General features: G+C 39.3%; 1 protein-coding gene across 4 annotated transcripts in view; it reads right to left on the reverse strand.

Moving 5' to 3' along the window:
• Window positions 1–21,276, reverse strand: part of GLIS3 (GLIS family zinc finger 3) — a 494,000-nt gene that overhangs the window by 357,994 nt on the left and 114,730 nt on the right. The window contains exon 1 of one of the 4 annotated variants that reach the window (XM_068552882.1): window positions 476–500. The exons of the other annotated variants lie outside the window; for them this stretch is intronic. The gene's annotated coding sequence lies outside the window, so the exon portion shown is untranslated. Of the gene's footprint in view, window positions 1–475; window positions 501–21,276 lie in introns of those variants that run through there. 4 annotated transcript variants of the gene reach the window in all.

Genomic DNA, 21,276 nt, shown 5'->3' on the forward strand with positions numbered 1-21,276 from the left:
TGAATATATATTTTCTTATTTACTTGGAAAGTCTTGTATTTGCATCTGTCTTTCTTACTATCAGTGAGCTTTCTTTTCTGGAGTAATGGCTCAGCTCCAATCCTTAATATATACAGCCTCTTAGCTGTATATATTAAGCTAAGAGTAAGCTGGGCACTGACAGGGGTGTAGGACTGCCTGGTCCACCAAGGTCATTCAGTGCCCAAACTGAATAACTGATACACTGCAAGTAGTTTCTCCCAGTGAAAACTGACTATCCGTTAGTAATCTCCTATCTAAGTCTTTCTACATATCAATAAGAACTCACTGCTTATTTTTCCCTTATCTTCCAGTCTGGCAAAGGATGGGAGGTGGAAGTAGCATACCAATACCACTGAAGAAATCAGCCAAAAGAGGAATAATTTTTTCTTTGAGGGATGGAGAGAAGACCAGGGTTTCTGATGTATAGTGAGCCCTGGGGAGAGCGTACACTTACAGTTCGCCGGCTCTGAGTGCAGTTGGAAGAGATCTATGTGGAGAATATATTTGGACGGCCATGTGGCTGACGGGGTCTTGGAGCGCTGGCCGGGTGTCAGGGCTGAGACTCTGAGGTGGGAGAGCTGAGTTCAGGACATTGATCCACCAGAGACCTCCCGGCCCCACGTAATATCAAACAGTGAAAGCTCTCCCAGATATCTCCATATCAACGCTAAGACCCAGCTCCACTCAACAACCAGCAAGCTTCAGTGCTGGACACCCTAAGCCACACAACTAGCAAGACAGGAACACAAACCCACCCATTAGCACAGACGCTGCCTGAAATCACAATAGGTTCACAGACACCCCCAAACACACCACTGGACGTGGTACTGCCCACCAGAAAGACAAGATCCAGCCTCATCCACCAGAACACAAGCACCAGTCTCCTCTAACAGAAAGCCTACAAAACCCACTGAACCAACTTTACCCACTGGGGACAGACACCAAAAACAACGGGAAGTACAAACCTGCAGCCTGTGAAAAGGAGACCCCAAACACAGTAAGTTAAGCAAAATGAGAAGACAGAGAAATACACAGCAGATGAAGGAGCAAGGTAAAAACGCACCAGACCAAACAAATGAAGAGGAAATAGGCAGCCTACCTGAAAAAGAATTCAGGGTAATGATAGTAAAGATGATCCAAAATCTTGGAAAAGAATGGAGAAAATACAAGAACTGTCTAAAAAAGACCTAGAAAAACTAAAGAGCAAACAAACAATGATGAACAACACAATAAATAAAATTTAAAATTCTCTATAAGGAATCAATAGCAGAATAACTGAGGCAGAAGAACAGATAAGTGACCTGGAAGATAAAATAGTGGAAATGACTACCTCAGAGCAGAATAAAGAAAAAAGAATGAAAAGAATTGAGGACAATCTCAGAGACTTCTGGGACAACATTAAACGCACCAACATTCGAATTATAGGGGTCCCAGAAGAAGAAGAGAAAAAAGAAGGGACTGAGAAAATATTTCAAGAGATTATAGTTGAAAACTTCCCTATCATGGGAAAGGAAATAGTCAATCAAGTCCAGAAAGCGCAGAGAGTCCCATACAGGATAAATCCAAGGAGAAACACGCAAAGACACATATTAATCAAACCATCAAAAATTAAATACAAACAACAAATATTAAAAGCAACAAGGGAAAAGCAACAATCAACATACAAGGGAATCCCCATAAGGTTAACAGCTGATCTTTCAGCAGAAACTCTGCAAGCCAGAGGGAGTGGCAGGATGTATTTAAAGTGATGAAAGGCAAAAACCTACAACCAAAATTACTCTACCCAGCAAGGATCTCATTAATATTCGACGGAGAAATTAAAACCTTTACAGACAAGCAAAACCTAAGAGAATTCATCACCACCAAACCAGCTCTACAACAAATGCTAAAGGAACTTCTCTAAGTGGGAAACACAGAAGAAAGGGACCTACAAAAACAAACCCAAAACAATTAAGAAAATGGTAATAGGAACATACATATCGATAATTACCTTAAACAGGAAAGGATTAAATGTTCCAACCAAAAGACACAGGCTCATGAATGGATACAAAAACAAGACCCATATATATGCTGTCTACAAGAGACCCACTTCAGACCTAGGGACACATACAGACTGAAAGTGAGGGGATGGAAAAAGATGTTCCATGCAAATGGAAATCAAAAGAAAGCTGGAGTAGCAATTCTCATATCAGATAAAATAGACTTTAAAATAAAGACTATTACAAGAGACAAAGAAGGACACTACATAATGATCAAGGGATCAATCCAAGAAGAAGATATAACAATTGTAAATATTTATGCACCCAACATAGGAGCACCTCAATACATAAGGCAAAAGCTAACATCCATAAAAGGGAAAATCGACAGTAACACAATCATAGTAGGGGACTTTAACACCCCACTTTCACCAATGGACAGATCGTCCAAAATGAAAATAAATAAGAAAACACAAGCTTTTAATGATACATTAAACAAGATGGACTTAATTGATATTTATAGGACATTCCATCTAAAAACAACAGAATACACTTTCTTCTCAACTGCTCATGGAACATTCTCCAGGATACATCATATCTTGGGTCACAAATCACGCCTTGGTAAATTTAAGAAAATTGAAATCGTATCAAATATCTTTTCCAAACCACAACACTATGAGACTAGATATCAATTACAGGGAAAAATCTGTAAAAAAAATACAAACACATAGAGGCTAAACAGTACACCACTAAATAACCAAAAGATCACTGAAGAAATCAAAGAGGAAATCAGAAAATACCTACAAACAAATGACAATGAAAACATAACGACCCAAAACCTATGGGATGCAGCAAAAACAGTTTTAAGAGGGAAGTTTATAGCAATACAATCCTACCTTAAGAAACAAGAAACATCTCAAATAAACAACCTAACCTTACACCTAAAGCAATTAGAGAAAGAAGAACAAAGAAACTCCAAAGTTAGCAGAAGGAAAGAAATCATAAAGATCAGATCAGAAATAATTGAAAAAGAAATGAAGGAAACGATAGCAAAGATCAATAAAACTAAAAGCTGGTTCTTTGAGAAGACAAAATTGATACACCATTAGCCAGACTCATCAAGAAAAAAAAGAAGACTCAAATAAATAGAATTAGAAATGAAAAAGGAGAAGTAACAACTGACACTGCAGAAATACAAAGGATCATGAGAGATTACTACAAGCAACTATATGCCAATAAAATGGACAACCTGGAAGAAATGGACAAATTCTTAAAAAAGCACAACCTTCTGAGACAGAACCAGGAAGAAATAGAAAATATAAACAGACCAATCAAAGCACTGAAATTGAAACTGTGAATTTATAATCTTCCAACAATCAAAAGCCCAGGTACCAGATGGCTTCACAGGTGAATTCTATCAATCATTTAGAGAAGAGCTAACACCTATCCTTCTCAAACTCTTCCAAAATATAGCAGAAGGAGGAACACTCCCAAACTCATTCTATGAGGCCACCATCACACTGATACCAATACCAAAGATGCGACAAAAAAAGAAAACTACAGGCCAATATCACTGATGAACATAGATGCAAAAATCCTCAACAAAATACCAGCAAACAGAATCCAACAGCACATTAAAAGGATTATACACCATGATCAAGTGGGGTTTATCCCAGGAATGCAAGGATTCTTCAATATACACAAATCAATCAATGTGATAAACCATATTAACAGACTGAAGGAGAAAAACAATATGACAATCTCAATAGATGCAGAAAAAGCTTTTCGCAAAATTCAACACCCATTTATGATAAAAACCTTCCAGAAAGTAGGCATAGAGGGAACTTACCTCAACATAATAAAGGCCATATATGACAAACCCACAGCCAACATCATTCTCAATGGTGAAAACCTGAAAGCATTTCCTCTAAAATCAGGAACAAGACAAGGTTGCCCACTCTCACCACTATTATTCAACATAGTTTTGGAAGTTTTAGCCACAGCAATCAGAGAAGAGAAAGAAATAAAAGGAATCCAAATCGGAAAAGAAGAAGTAAAGCTGTCACTGATTGCAGATGACATGATACTATACATAGAGAATCCTAAAGATGCTACCAGAAAACTACTAGAGCTAATTGATGAATCTGGTAAAGTAGCAGGATACAAAATTAATGCACAGAAATCTCTTGCATTACTATACACTAATGATGAAAAATCTGAAAGAGAAATCAAGAAAACACTCCCATTTTCCACTGCAATAAAAAGAATAAAATACCTAGGAATAAACCTACCTAGGGAGACAAAAGACCTGTATGCAGAAAACTATAAGACACCGATGAAAGAAATTAAACATGATACAAACAGATGGAGAGATATACCACGTTCTTGGATCTGAAGAATCAACATTGTGAAAATGACTCTACTACCCAAAGCAATCTACAGATTCAATGCAGTCCCTATCAAACTTCAATGGCATTTTTCACAGAACTGGAAGAAAAAATTTCACAGTTTGTATGGAAACACAAAAGACCTTGAATAGCTAAAGCAATCTTGAGAAAGAAAAACAGAGCTGGAGGAATCTGGCTCCCTGACTTCAGACTATACTACAAAGCTACAGTAATTAAGACAGTATGGTACTGGCACAAAAACAGAAATATAGATCAATGGAACATGATAGAAAGCCCAGAAATAAACCCACACATATATGGTCACCCGATCTTTCATAAAGTAGGGAAGAATATACAATGGAGAAAAGACAGCCTTTTCAATAAGAGGTGCTGGGAAAACTGAACAGCTACATGTAAAAGAATGAAATTAGAACACTCCCTAACACCATACACAAAAATAAACTCAAAATGGATTGAAGACATAAATGTAAGGCCAGACATTATAAAACTCTTAGAGGAAAACATAAGCAGAACACTCCACGACATAAATCACAGCAAGATCTTTCTTGACCCACCTCCTAGAGAAATGGAAATAAAAACAAAAATAAACAAATGGAACCTAATGAAACTTAAAAGTTTTTGCACAGCAAAGGAAACCATAAGGAAGATGAAAAGGTAACCCTCAGAATGGAAGAAAATATTTGCAAACAAAGCAACTGACAAAGGATTAATCTCCAAAATATACAAACAGCTCATGCAGCTCAATATCAAAAAAACAAACAACCCAATCCAAAAATGGGCAGAACACCTAAACAGACATTTCTCCAAAGAAGATATACAGATTGCTAACAAACACATGAAAGGATGCTCAACATCACTAATCATTAGAGAAATGCAAATCAAAATTACAATGAAGTATCACCTCACACCAGTCAGAATGGCCATCATCAAAAAATCTACAAACAGTAAATGCTGGAGAGGGTGTGGAGAAAAGGGAACCCTGTTGCACTGTTGGTGGGAATGGAAATTGATACAGCCACTATGGAGAACAGTACGGAGGTTCCTGAAAAAACTGAAGATAGAACTACAATATGACCCAGCAATCCCACTACTGGGCATATACCCTGAGAAAACCATAATTCAAAAAGAGTCATGTACCACAATGTTCATTGCAGCTCTATTTACAATAGCCAGGACATGGAAGCAACCTAAGTGTCCACTGACAGATGAATGGATAAAGAAGATGTGGCACATATACACAATGGAATATTACTCAGCCATAAAAAGAAGCGAAATTGAGTTATTTGTAGTGAGGTGGATGGACCTAGAGTCTGTCATACAGAGGGAAGTAAGTCAGAAAGAGAAAAACAAATACCTCACGCTAACACATATATATGGAATCTAAAAAGAAAAAAAAAAGGGGCAGGAAAGGTATAAAGACATAAAGACACAGACGTACAGAATGGACTTGTGGACACGGGGTGGGGGAAGGGTAAGCTGGGACGAAGTGAGAGAGTGGCATGAACATATATACACTACCAAATGTAAAACAGACAGCTAGTGAGAAGCAGCTGCATAGCACAGGGAGATCAGCTCGGTGCTTTGTGACCACCTAGAGGGGTGGGGTAGGAAGGGTGGGAGGGAGACGCAAGAGGGAGGATATATGGGGATATATGTATATGTATAGCTGGCTCATTTTGTTATAAAGCAGAAACTAACACACCATTGTGGAGCAATTATACTCCAATAAAGATGTTAAAAAAAAAAAGAGGAATACAAATGGGAAAACAAAGTATAGCTTTTAAGTGGCTAAATTCCAGTAAGGGCTCATACATTACTAAGTCCTTAATGTCCTAAATCTCAGTAATTATGCTCAAACTTCAGATGGGAATATTTTTCCTCCTATTTTACCACATTCTCACCCTAATTTGCCCCTAACTCTTCCTATTTATCATGGCATATACATCTTCTTTTCTTTTTGTAAACAGCTTCAAATTCTTTTTGTAAAGAGGTAGGGCATAAGTAAATATTTTTTAAAATAGTCTTTCTTGCAGACATAGAGAATGGACTTGAGGATACGGGGAGGGGGAAGGGTAAGCTGGGACGAAGTGAGAGAGTAGCAATGACGTATATGCACTACCAAATGTAAAATAGATAGCTAGTGGGAAGCAGCTGAATCGCACAGGGAGATCAGCTCGGTGCTTTGTGACCACCTAAAGGGGTGGGATAGGGAGGGTGGGAGGGAGTCGCAAGATGGAGGGGATATGGGGATATATGTATAAGTATAGCTGATTCACTTTGTTATGCAGCAGAAACTAACACACCACTGTAAAGCAATTATACTCTAATTAAGATGTTAAATAAAAATAATCTTTCAGATGTTCATGATATTCTAATTACAGGCAAGTGTATTACTATATTTAGGAGCAATATATTTTTAACACAAGAAGTGATCCCTGAGGGGTGAGATTTTTCTGAAGCAAAAAATGTTATTGGAAAATTCTATATCCAAAATTTTCACTGGAATAAACTGGAAGATCCTTATTTCAAATGACTTATGTTCTTCAGCCGTTAGCAAAGTAAGACAGGAATCCTAGTCTGAGTTAAAATACATACACACACACAGACACACACACACACACACACACACACTCTCTCTCAAGCATTCCCATATAGAAAAATATAAATTAAAAAAAACCAAAACCTTAGATTTCCACATCTCTAACTCAGTTTTGACCCTCATTTTTAGTATATTTAGGCCTCTGTAGGAAATTCTACATAAGTAGGTGAGACCATAAAAACCTTTTGCAGTAGGGACCTCTCTCTAGAAGAAGAAGCAATTAAAATAATAGTTTGCTCCTACAGAATAAAGGTAAATACAAATATGCCAGGATAAAGCAATAACATGAGAATTTCTTCATATTACAATAGATGCATTTAAGTTCCTGTTATCGGCAAAATAAACAGGACTCCTGTTATTACATACACTTAGATAACCTGTGAACTTCAGCTCAAAAAGATAACTTGGACATGCCAAGAAAAATATATACACAAGCAGATAATTTTCAATTCACCGATTTAAAGGGAAAAAACCCCAAAAAACCAAGTTCTGAAATTCCAAAGACAAACAGCTTACCAAAAAATATATAAATTCTTCCATTTAGAATATTTAAATCATAAAAAGACATAGGGTATAAGCACCACATTCTGTTCGAAAACAATATCTCAGTGACGGTCATGAGAGGGAAAAGCGAACTGGATTATGCAAAAACAATTAGCATGTATATACCATAAATTATTTAACTGACATTTTTATAAATCTACCACTAGTTTGCTTTTTATTGCATATGCTAAACAAGCACCTGCTAAGTCTGTAAACTGTGAATTAACCTCCTTTTTAAATTAATTGTTCCTTTGGAATTACTGGCTTTTAAATCCCATGGTGCAGTTGCTTTATTTTCGAGATGTGTGCCTATCTTGCATCCAGGTTCCCGGGCTATGTTCCAGGCGGCAGTAAACATCAGTTGACTTTTTAATTGTTTAATGGTTCATTTGCATTTTCCTTATATATTGGCATCTGACTTGGTTTAATTTTAGGTTCTTCCAACATGATCCCTCAGACCTGCAACAATCTAGATCTAACTATCTTCACAGCAAATATGGCTGGTAACATTTGGAGTAGTGAGATGACTCAGAAACAGGCCAAGGACACAAAGGAAAAGGAACAAGTGAACAATGCACCAATAGTGGTGACCCTTCCTACGCACCTGGTCTTCTGAACTCAGCCCTCCTTCCTTTAAAGATCAAATAGTCCAAACAAGAGGTTTCTTCAGGAATTACTTTAAGGCCTTTCTGGATGGTCTCTTAACATCCAAAATTCTCTCTTGCTAACTGAACCTTAGAATTCCTCCATTTAGAAACCCATGCTCTTAGCTCCAAGGCTTCTCATTAAAAGCAAGTGCACCTAAGAAAGGGAAGAGCAGGCCCTGAACCAAGAGGGCAGAGTACAAGGACGTGCTATCACTCCCTCTTGCAAGAACACCAGAATCACAACTAGCTGCTGGACAATCATCGACAAGAGGACAATGACACTCACCAAAAAAGATACCGCATATCCAAAGACAAATGAGAAGCCACAATGAGACGGTAGGAGGGGCGCAATCACAGTAAAATCAAATCCCATAACAGCTGAGTGGGTGACTCACAGACTGGAGAACACTTATACCGCAGAAGTCCACCCACTGGAGTGAAGGTTCTGAGCCCCACATCAGGCTTCCCAACCTGGGGGTCCGGGAACGGAAGGAGGAATTCCTAGAGAATCAGTCTTTGAAGGCTAGCGGGATTTGATTGTAGGACTTCGACAGGACTGGGGGAAAGAGAGACTCGACTCTTGGAGGGCACACACAAAGTAGTGTACGCATTGGGACCCAGGGGAAGGAGCAGTGACCTCAGGGGAGACTGAACCAGACCTACCTGCTAGTGTTTTAGGGTTTCCTGCAGAGGCGGGGCATGGCTGTGGCTCACCATGGGGACAAGGACACTGGCAGCAGAAGTTCTGGGAAGTACTCCTTGGCATGAGCCCTCCCACAGTCCGCCATCAGCCCCACCAAAGAGCCCAGGTAGGCTCCAGTGTTGGGTCGCCTCAGGCCAAACAACCAACAGGGAGGGAACCCAGCCCCACCCATCAGCAGACAAGCGGATTAAAGTTTTACTGAGCTCTGCCCAACAGAGCAACAGTCAGCTCTACCCACCACGAGTCCCTCCCATCAGGAAACTTGCACAAGCCTCTTAGATAGCCACATCCACCAGAGGGCAGACAGCAGAAGCAAGAAGAACTACAATCCTGTAGCCTGTGGAACAAAAACCACATTCACAGAAAGATAGACAAGATGTAAAGGCAGAGGCTATGTACCAGAAGAAGGAACAAGATAAAACCCCAGAAAAACAACTAAATGAAGTGGAGATAGGCAACCTTCCAGAAAGAGAATTCAGAATAATGATAGTGCAGATGATCCAGGACCTCGGAAAAAGAATGGAGGCAAAGATCGAGAAGATGCAAGAAATATTTAACAAAGACCTAGAAGAATTAAAGAACAAACAAACAGAGATGAACAATACAATAACTGAAATGAAAACTACACTAGAAGGAATCAATAGCAGAATAACTGAGGCAGAAGAACGGATAAGTGACCTGGAAGACAGAATGGTGGAATTCACAGCTGTGGAACAGAATAAAGAAAAAAGAATGAAAAGAAATGAAGACAGCCTAAGAGAACTCTGGGACAACATTAAATGCAACAACAATCGGATTATAGGGGTCCCAGAAGGAGAAGAGAGAGAGAAAGGACCTGAGAAAATACTTGAAGAGATTATAGTCGAAAACTCCCCTAACATGGGAAAGGAAATAGCCACCCAAGCCCAGGAAGTGCAGAGAGTCCCATACAGGATAAACCCCAGGAGAAACACGCCGAGACACATAGTAATCAAATTGGCAAAAATTAAAGACAAAGAAAAATTATTGAAAGCAGCAAGGGAAAAACGACAAATAACATACAAGGGAACTCCCATAAGGTTAACAGCTGATTTCTCAGCAGAAACTCTACAAGCCAGAAGGGAGTGGCATGATATACTTAAAGTGATGAAAGGGAAGAACCTACAACCAAGATTACTCTACCCGGCAAGGATCTCATTCAGATTCGATGGAGAAATCAAAAGCTTTACAGACAAGCAAAAGCTAAGAGAATTCAGCACCACCAAACCAGCTCTACAACAAATGCTAAAAGAACTTCTCTAAGTGGGAAACACAAGGGAAGAAAAGGACCTACAAAAATGAACCCAAAACAATTAAGAAAATGGTCATAGGAACATACATATCGATAATTACCTTAAACGTGAATGGATCAAATGCTCCAGCCAAAAGACACAGGCTTGCTGAATGGATGCAAAAACAAGACCAATATATATGTTGTCTACAAGAGACCCACATCAGACCTAGGGACACATACAGACTGAAAGTGAGGAGATGGAAAAAGATATTCCATGCAAATGGAAATCAAAAGAAAGCTGGAGTAGCTATACTCATATCAGATAAAATAGACTTTAAAATAAAGAATGTTACAAGAGAAAAGGAAGGACATAACATAATGATCAAGGGATCAATCCAAGAAGAAGATATAACAATTATAAATATCTATGCACCCAACATAGGAACACCTCAATATATAAGGCAACTGCTAACAGCTATAAAAGAGGAAATCGACAGTAACACAATAATAGTTGGACTTTAACACCTCACTTACACCAATGTACAGATCATCCAAAATGAAAATAAATAAGGAAACAGAAGCTTTAAATGACACAATAGACCAGATAGATTTAATTGATATTTAAAGGACATTCCATCCAAAAACATCAGATTACACTTTCTTCTCAAGTGTGCATGGAACATTCTCCAGGATAGATCACATCTTGGGTCAAAAATCAAGCCTCAGTAAATTGAAGAAAACTGAAACCATATCATGCATCTTTTCTGACCACAATGCTATGAGAATAGAAATGAATTACAGGGAAAAAAACGTAAAAACACAAACATATGGAGGCTAAACAATACGTTAGTAAATAACCAAGAGATCACTGAAGAAAGCAAAGAGGAAATCAAAAAATACCTAGAGACAAATGACAATGAAAACACGACAATCCAAAACCTATGGGATGCAGCAAAAGCAGTACTAAGAGGGAAGTTTATAGCTATACAAGCCTACCTCAAGAAACAAGAAAAATCTCAAATAAACAATCTAACCTTACACCTAAAGGAACTAGAGAAAGAAGAACAAACAAAACCCAAAGTTAGCAGAAGGAAAGAAATCATAAAGATCAGAGCAGAAATAAATGAAATAGAAACAAAGAAAACAATAGCAAAGATCAATAAAACTAAAAGCTGGTTCTTTGAGAAGATAAACAAAATGGATACACCATTACCCAGACGCATCAAGAAAAAGAGGGAGAGGACTCAAATCAATAAAACTAGAAATGAAAAAGGAGAAGTTAGAACAGACACCACAGAAATACAAAGCATCCTAAGAGACTACTACAAGCAACTCTATGCCAACAAAGTGGACAACCTGGAAGAAATGGACAAATTCTTAGAAAGGTATAACCTTCCAAGACTGAACCAGGAAGAAATAGAAAATATGAACAGACCAATCACGAGTAATGAAATTCAAACTGTGATTAAAAATCTTCCAACAAACAAAAGCCCAGGACCAGATGGCTTCACAGGTGAATTCTACCAAACATTTAGAGAAGAGCTAACACCCATCCTTCTCAAACTCTTCCAAAAATTGCAGAGGAAGGAACACTCCCAAACTCATTCTATGAGGCCACCATCACCCTGATACCAAAACCAGACAAAGATAATACAAAAAAAGAAAATTACAGACCAGTATCACTGATGAATACAGATGCAAAAATCCTCAACAAAATACTAGCAAACAGAATCCAACAACACATTAAAAGGATCATACACCATGATCAAGTGGGATTTATCCCAGGGATGCAAGGTTTCTTCAATATACACAAATCAATCAATGTGATACACCATATTAACAAACTGAAGAATAAAAACCATATGATCATCTCAATAGATGCAGAAAAAGCTTTTGAAAAATTTCAACACCCATTTATGATAAAAACTCTCCAGAAAGTGGGCATAGAGGGAACCTACCTCAACATAATAAAGGCAATATACAACAAACCCAAAGTAAACATCATTCTCAATGGTGAAAAACTGAAACCATTTCCTCTAAGATCAGGAACAAGACAAGGTTGTCCACTCTAGCCACTAATATTCAACACAGTTTTGGAAGTCTTAGCCACAGCAATCAGAGAAGAAAAGGAAATAAAAGGAATACAAATTGGAAAAGAAGAAGTAAAACTGTCACTGTTTGCAGATGACATGATACTATACGTAGAGAATCCTAAGGATGCTACCAGAAAACTACTAGAACTAATCAATGAATTTGGTAAAGTAGCAGGATACAAAATTAATGCACAGAAATCTCTTGCATTCCTATAGGCTAATGATGAAAAATCTAAAAGTGAAATTAAGAAAACACTCCCGTTTACCATTGCAACAAAAAGAATAAAATATCTAGGAATGAACCTACCTAGGGAGACAAAAGACCTGTATGCAGAAAATTATAAGACACTGATGAAAGAAATTAAAGATGATACAAATAGATGGAGAAATATACCATGTTCCTGGATTGGAAGAATCAATACTGTGAAAATGACTATACTACCTGAAGCAATCTACAGATTCAATGCAACCCCCATCAAATTACCAATGGCATTTTTTATGGAACTACAACAAAAAGTTTTAAAAATCTGTATGGAGACACAAAAGACCCCAAATAGCCAAAGCAGTCCTGAGGGGAAAAAAACGGAGCTGGAGGAATCAGACTCACTGACTTCAGACTATACTACAAAGCTACAGTAATCAAGACAATATGGTACTGGCACAAAAACAGAAACACAGGCCAATGGAACAAGATAGAAAGCCCAGAGATAAACCCACGCACTTATGGTCAAGTAATCTATGACAAAGGAGGCAAGGATATACAGTGGAGAAAAGACAGTCTCTTCAATAAGTGGTGCTGGGAAAACTGGACAGCTACATATAAAAGAATGAAATTAGAACACTCCCTAACACCATACACAAAAATAAACTCAAAATGGATTAGAGACCTAAATATAAGACCAGACACTATAAAACTCTTAGAGGAAAACATAGGCAGAACACTCTTTGACATAAATCACAGCAAGATCTTTTTTGATCCACCTCCTAGAGTAATAGAGATAAAAACAAAAATAAACAAATGGGACCTAATGAAACTTAAAAGCTTTTGCACAGCAAAGGAAACCATAAACAAGACAAAAAGACAACCCTCAGAATGGGAGAAAATATTTGCAAACGAATCAATGGACAAAGGATTAATCTCCAAAATATATAAACAGCTCATGCAGCTCAATATTGAAAAAACAAACAACCCAATCCAAAAATGGCCAGAAGACCTAAACAGACATTTCTCCAAAGAAGACATACAGATTGCTAACAAACACATGAAAGGATGCTCAACATCACTAATTATTAGAGAAATGCAAATCAAAACTACAATGAGGGGCTTCCCTGGTGGCGCAGTGGTTGAGAATCTGCCTGCCAATGCAGGGGACACGGGTTCGAGCCCTGGTCTGGGAAGATCCCACATGCCGCAGAGCAACTAGGCCCGTGAGCCACAACTACTGAGCCTGCGCATCTGGAGCCTGTGCTCCGCAACAGGAGCGGCCGTGATGGTGGGAGGCCCGCGCACCGCGATGAGGAGTGGCCCCCGCTCGCCGCAACTGGAGAAAGCCCTCGCACAGAAACGAAGACCCAACACAGCTGAGAGTAAATAAATAAATAAATAAATTAATTAATTAAAAAAAAAACCTACAATGAGGTATCACCTCACACCAGTTAGAATGGGCATCATCAGAAAATCTACAAACAACAAATGCTGGAGAGGGTGTGTAGAAAAGGGAACCCTCTTGCACTGTTGGTGGGAATGTAAATCGATACAGCCACTATGGAGAACAGTATGGAGGTTCCTTAAAAAGCTAAAAAGAAAATTACCATATGATCCAGCAATCCCACTACTGGGCATATACCCAGAGAAAACCACAATTCAAAAAGACACATGCACCCCAATGTTCATTGCAGCACTATTTACAATAGCCAGGTCATGGAAGCAACCTAAATGCCCATTGACAGACGAATGGATAAAGAAGATGTGGTACATATATACAATGGAATATTACTCAGCCATAAAAAGGAACGAAATTGGGTCATTTGTAGAGACGTGGGTGGATCTAGAGACTGTCATACAGAGTGAAGTAAGTCAGGAAGAGAAAAACAAATACCGTATATTAACACATATATGTGGAACCTAGAAAAATGGTACAGATGAACCCGTTTGCAGGGCAGAAATAGAGACACAGATGTAGAGAACAAACGTATGGACACCAAGGGGGGAAAACCGTGGTGGGGTGGGGATGGTGGTGTGCTGAATTGGGAGATTGGGATTGACATGTATACACTGATGTGTATAAAATGGATGACTAATAAGAACCTGCAGTGTAAAAAAATAAATAAAATTAAATTAAAAAAAAAAAAAGAAAAAGGGAACAGCAAAATCTGTTAATACTGATATTTTTCCCCAGAATGAAGGATCTGACAGCAGTTTTCTGAAAGGGCAAAAAGGCAGATAGAAAGATTTAGGGTACTGGGTACTGGGTAGATGTAGATGGACTAAGGAAACTGAAAAGAAATGTCTCCTCCAGAGTTTTAGAACACATTCTGTGCTAGGCACCTTCTCTAGTCACAAATAATAAAAAGCTGGACCTCTGGCTACTGAAGACAAAGAACTGTAATTTTTATATATCCTCTGAGACACACATATAAACAAAGTTCTTAACCACGTCAGTCCACAGGTCCTGAAAACCAGAAACTGCCATTTGTTGTTCTCTTGGAGTTGCCAGAATGATCTACCCATCTAGGACTATCCTCCTGATTCTTAGGATTATATCTACCCAAGTCTCCACAGTATTGGATAAGGAATAAATTTTCAAAGCACAAGTACTTTTCCCCTTACATAACTCGCATAATAAAGGAAGGAGGCCCAGAGTAAATAAAGCAATGGAATAAACACAGATTGAAGGTTTCTTTTACATTAATGCCATGCACTACATTAGGCACATTACCTGTCTTTTCTTGTTTTAATAGCACCATAAAAGAGGTAGCATCACTCTCACTTGACAAATGAAAAAACTGAGGCTCGGAGACTTTCCACATTCAGTCAAAGTCACATGGATAGGAAGTGACATAGCCAGAACTGAAACGCAGGGCTTCTCATTTTTGTGAGCTAGAAGAAAGTGTCTTTAAGTTGCTAAACCCTAACTGAAGCCCCACATCGCCGTTATACTTTCCCAAACATAAACCCGGAATTCCTTGATGTTAACTCAAAAGACTCAGGGAGCAACTGTTGCCAGCAGAGAACTATGAGTGTGCCAAATGACAAATGACACGTGAAAATCTCTTCTGTTCACAAAACCAAAACAGCACAGTGGAAGGCAGGCTCTGGCCTTCTCCTCACTCCTGGGTTATATCAGAAAATAGCCCAAACCATGATTTTGGTGGCACTTTCAGTGGAATTATCAGGAAGAGAAAAAACGAATTCCTTCTCCTTTTATAAAAGGAATGCATACACACCACGGAAAACTGGGAAAATATTTTAAAAGCCAATAAAGAAATGAATAATCACTCGCAATCTCACTGCCCGGAGATAATCATTCCAGTCTATACTTTATATGAAGTTCTATTCATTTAACTGTATACTAAAATTATTTTAACACTTCTCAAGAAACTATTTGTAAACTTAGTTTTAATATTTCACCATCCAGACATTAAGAGTTTGCTTAACCGTTCCTTTACTGTGTGCATTTAGGGGGGAGATCATTTTTCACTATTAAAAAATAGTGAAAATGCTGCAAAGAACATTTCTATGCACACTTCTTCTACTATAGTTCAAATTATTTTGTTAGCATCAATTTCTAAAAGTGTAAAGTTATTGGGCTATATGGGGGAACAACAGTCAACACCTTTAATCCCTGTATAGCATGGTTATCCCCCAGTCAGAATACATACACGGACCAGTCAGAAAGGATGTGGCTTGTGAACATCTGCTGGGCTGCACCAGTGTTCACCAGGTGATAATGTGAATGTATCAAATATTTTTCAAGCTCTCTACATAAATATGCCTCCCGCCTAATTTATACCCCCAAAACACATATCGATAACACCAATCTCAATGTGTTCTGCTTATCCACTAAGTTATCATCTTAGCCAATTTGATAAGGGCCAAAAAAAAAACAAAAAAACAAACACTGCTTTAATCTATACTCCCAAATTCAGTGAGGTTGAGCATTTTCTAAAAAGGCTTATTTCCTCTTTATGAGTGGTCTTTTCATGACTCTGTCTACTGGTTGGCAGTTTATGGCCTTGGTTCCCTTTCCATAAGGTACAGCAATATAACAAAACAAGAGGTCTACAGACCAGAAGGCATATTCTAGACCTAGACATTGCCATTAACTAGTTGGAACACTTGGGACTAATCACTTCACGGAGACCAAACTCTTTCAAGTTTTGGTTGACATGGTCAAGAGAATTTTACACAGAGCCCATTGTATAAAACAGATAAAAATGAAGGTGCTGAGACTGAAGCGAGGGGCCTTACCTTCTTATGCATGGGCCCCTCATAGCTTCTGAAACACCTTGGAGGAACCCTAGGGCTCTGAAGAATAAAATAAAACACTACTGAGCATGTTTATTTCTAAGATCTCTTTGAGCTTCTACGAAACCAATCATTCCTAGGATGCAAAAGAAAGCTTTAAAAAACACACTAAGATTTGGTGAGTTCAGAAAGCCAGCATCCCAGAGGCACAGTAACAAGCCTTCATATAGAAAGTATTCCTGGTGAATCTGAAGAGTTTTTTTTCTCTCTCTCTGAAAATGCAGTTGGTGCAGAGGAAAAAAAAGCAATACTGAATAAACTATATGACAGGAAAACAGGAGTATTCCAAATGCTGAATGTTTCCAGCAGATGTATCAGCCATTCTTCAGAATTCACTAATTCCCATCACAGCTTGGGTCCTGGATGAGACAAATCAATGTGAAATATTTCTTCCTCGATTCTTCCAGCTGAAGCTGAGAGTCAAAGAACATTGATTATCTCTGTCTTCAGGGAAATATAGTGATTTATGGAGCAAAGCTAGCAATTACTGCATCCTTTCTCAAAAGCCTCACATTTCAGTACATCTTCCCATGGGACTTTCTTATTCTTAAAGATACATTCTTATTTCCAAGTGAACGAGAATGACTATGGTCTCGTTGCATAATGAAAGAAGGGTAGGTGGACTGAACACTACGGGGTGTTGAGAAATATACCCCTACCCCCCAAATTCCAGTCCTCACAACCGACTTGCCACAGTGCCTGAGTACCTACTCACTCTTCTAAGTCACTTTTCTAAAAGATATCCTAACAACAACAACAAAATGGTGGCATAGGAGATAATAGGAATCATCATCACTTAAAAACAGTCTTTAGGTTGAGTAGAGATGAGAATCTTAAGGCAAAGAGACAGGATAAGGAAGAGTTGGGGATCAGAGAGGAATACATAAGAAAATCTGGAGCTAGGAACATCCAGTGTCAAGATTACTGAAAACAAACAAAAAGCTATTGAGTGTTGTTGAATTTTGCCTAGGGTCTGTCCTACATATATCTTACGTATTCCAAACTTGTACGTGCATATAATTTATGTCAAGGGAATCACAGTTTAACCATGATAAAATTAGGAAAATAAAAATCTAAACTTCCTAAAGAAATTCAGAAGGTCTGATACACCATTTTCTAGTGTACAGAATTATGCCTGATGTATATTGATTTATAGGAAGTCTTTCACCAAAGACATTTTACCCTTATCTAACCCCCATCAATTATCAATTAATAATACTTCTCAAAAGTTACTAAGAAAAGAAGCAAACATCTTTGAGGGTAGGTAGCATAAACACACAGTTATTTAAATAAACTTAAGATTGAGGATGAGGTTTTACTATTTGGGTTTTTATTTTACAGTTTCTACCAACTTAAAAATAGATGTTTAAAGATAATATGAATTATTTAGGGCTGTAATTACCATGCTTTTTGTTATACAACTTAGCAAACAGCTATTCTGTAATCACAAAAAGTCACACTTCAATCTGAGTTATGGATGGTGCAATAATTCACACCTTGGACATTGTTTCGCCTCAGTATCTTACTGCTTCGCCTCAGTATCTTACTGCTTCATTAAAGATGTTTATATTTGGATAGTTTGCAAATGTTCCGTATGAAAGACAGAATCCAAATGTGTGAACCAGACAAGAGAAACTTAACGGCAATTTGAAAGCACTGGGCTATTAATAACGAGCAAGCCAAAAAGTTACTCTTCCTTTCACTGCTTAGAAGTCTGCCCCAGAGACGTGCATGTATTTTCTTTAAAGTTATTAAGACACTACCTAAAACAACATATCAGCAAATCATAAAATATGTGCAGGTAGTCCCTAACTTTCAAAGGTGTTCTATCCTAAAATTCCCTTAGCTATACATCCCTGTTTACCTGGGATAGTCCTGGGGTATTATTAACAGTGCCCCCTTCCGCTCTCAAAAGTGCTCAGTTTGGACGATAAATTATTTGAAAACCCTAGTTATTGTCTCTCTAGTTTTTAACCCAGGATGCAACCTCCCATAGAAAGAGAAGAGATATAAGCACTTTAAAATCCTTCGTTTAAAATTAATTTCTAGGGGACTTCCCTGGTGGCGCAGTGGTTAAGAATCCGCCTGCCAATGCAGGGGACACGGGTTCGAGCCCTGGTCCGGGAAGATCCCACATGCCGCAGAGCAACTAAGCCCCTGCGCCACGACTACTAAGCCTGCGCTGTAGAGCCCTCAAGCCACAACTACTGAGCCCGTGTGCCACAACTACTGAGCCCGGCTGTCATAACTACTGAAGCTCAGTGCACCTAGAGGCCATGCTCCGCAACAAGAGAAGCCACTGCAATGAGAAGTCCGCGCACCGCAATGACAAGTAGCCCCCGCTCGCCACAACTAGAGAAAGCCCACCCAGAGCAATGAAGACCCAATGCAGCCAAAAATAAATAAATAATTTTAAAAATAAAATAAATTTCTAGCAAAAGAAATGAACTACCCGTGTAATAGAATTTTTATAAGAAAGTAGGCTTGAAATTCAAACTTGAATTTCTGCATGAGCCTGTGTCATCTACTTGGACCTGCAACAACATTCTTTTTGCCACTTGACAGATACCTGATTTAGAGTTTTCTCCAGCTCCAAGTTACTAATGATTACCTATGTCAAGGCTGAGGTGGAAAGGGTCAGTGAGGGGCACAGACAGAGATCCTGAAACAGGGAACGGGATGGGGATCAGGGGCAGGGGGCATACCTAGGAGAGGATGGAGTCTGGGGAGAATTAGGGGCAAAGAGTTATGGGGCAGAGTCTCCTATCATCATGATTCCCAAAGCTACTTCAGTCCTAGGTCAGTGATAACCCCACCCTACCCAGATGTCTCCACCCTGCTCCCCCATAGAGTCACAGGAAGCAGTATGACACAAGGAAACAGCATGAGGTTCAGCCTCCTCCTAGCTCAGTGGGCACACTCAGGATGTTCAGCTGCTCTTGGCCTCAGTTTCCTCGTCAACAATGAGGAAACCCTCACATAAATTTTTAGGGTTATTTTGGGACCAAATGAAAACATTCTTTGTGACTTACTGCCCAGTATCGTACATAGCTGGTGCTCATCAAATGTCAGGCCTGTCATCAGAAATCTTTTTGTGTTTTTCTGGAAACTTTCTGTTTCCACTTTTCATCAGGGGTACTTTCTTTTCAGCTTCATCAGAGAACACGACCCCTCCCCACCTTACATAACTTTTTCCTACTCTCCTTTCCCTAAGGCAAGTTAGTAGACTGTTAAAAAAAAAAAAGGCCATAAATTCCTCCTGTCTCTCACACAAAGCCTAGGGGTGGCAGGTGCCTGGAGGTAAAGAGCTAGTGAACAAAATCTCAAACTGGTTTTGTTCAGATTTACCCAAGCACAGGTGCTGGGGGAGGCAGGGAGTGGTGGCATCTCTTCTACTCCGTGTCTGCCACCATCTGCCTGGCTGTCCAGAATGCCACTCTCTATTTTGGAGGTAGGGGGTAAAGGGAATTACAAGTACCCTTGGATGTTGAAGCAGGTGTTCACCCCATGTAGGTAAAGATGAGCTGAGCAGTCTCCAGGCACAGGTGGGGGTCAGTCCTGAAAGGTGAGCAGATGCCTGGCAGTCACCCATTCTGGGCATGCTTTTGCCTGGTTGAAATGAGAAGGTCTTTAGGCATAGCTCCTCTCCACAGGCATCATTCAGAAATGTTCTCTTGTGGATCTGTGGGTATTGATCAGGCCCTGTCTATCTCTTGGACACTGGGGCTAACCATAGACAGCACTTACTCCACGCAGACACCCTTTTTTCCTTTGTCCTCCATGATCCATGAGGCCTGCAGGCACCATCCTCAGGCCCACTGCAGCCATTTGGTTACTCTGCCTGCTCCTCCCTATCTCTCTGATCGCTGATGGATGACAGCTAGGTGCTCCAGCATGACTGTGCTCCATGACATCTAGGCTGCTACTGCCAGGCTGTGCCTGAAGAACTGTAGTGGACATTTGTCCTTTTTGCCTAACCACCATACAACTCTCCTTCCTATATCTGGAAAATTTCCCACCAAGCAGAGCCTTCCTTACCTATGGAAACAAAAAGTGCCATACAGTTTCCCAGGCACATGGAGGTAACTTTGCCATTCCCCCCACCAAGAGGTGAAGTCTATGTACTCCTTGAATCTGTGCTTGGCTATGTGACTTGCTTTGGCCAATGATGCGTTCACAAATGTGACACAAGCAGAGACTTGAAAAGTACTTGAGCATTGAAGCTTATTGCTGCTGGGAACCCTGTGATCACTGTGTGAAGAAGTCTGGGCTAGCATCCCTGAGATCAAGAGGCCACATGGAGAGACAGTCTGTCCCAATATTCTCAGCTAAGGGCCCATATAAGTCAGTGAGGAATCCTAGGTCATCAAGCCCCAGCTGAGCCAGTCCAGACTAGAAGAATCACTCTGCCAATCCACAGACTTGTGAAACATAATAAACATGTACTGTTTTAGGCAACTAAATTTTAGAGTGGTTTGTTACGTTGCAATAGGTAAGTGAGAAAGC

The sequence above is a fragment of the Eschrichtius robustus genome, chromosome 10 (assembly GCF_028021215.1).
Source record: "Eschrichtius robustus isolate mEscRob2 chromosome 10, mEscRob2.pri, whole genome shotgun sequence".
NCBI lineage: Eukaryota > Metazoa > Chordata > Mammalia > Artiodactyla > Eschrichtiidae > Eschrichtius > Eschrichtius robustus.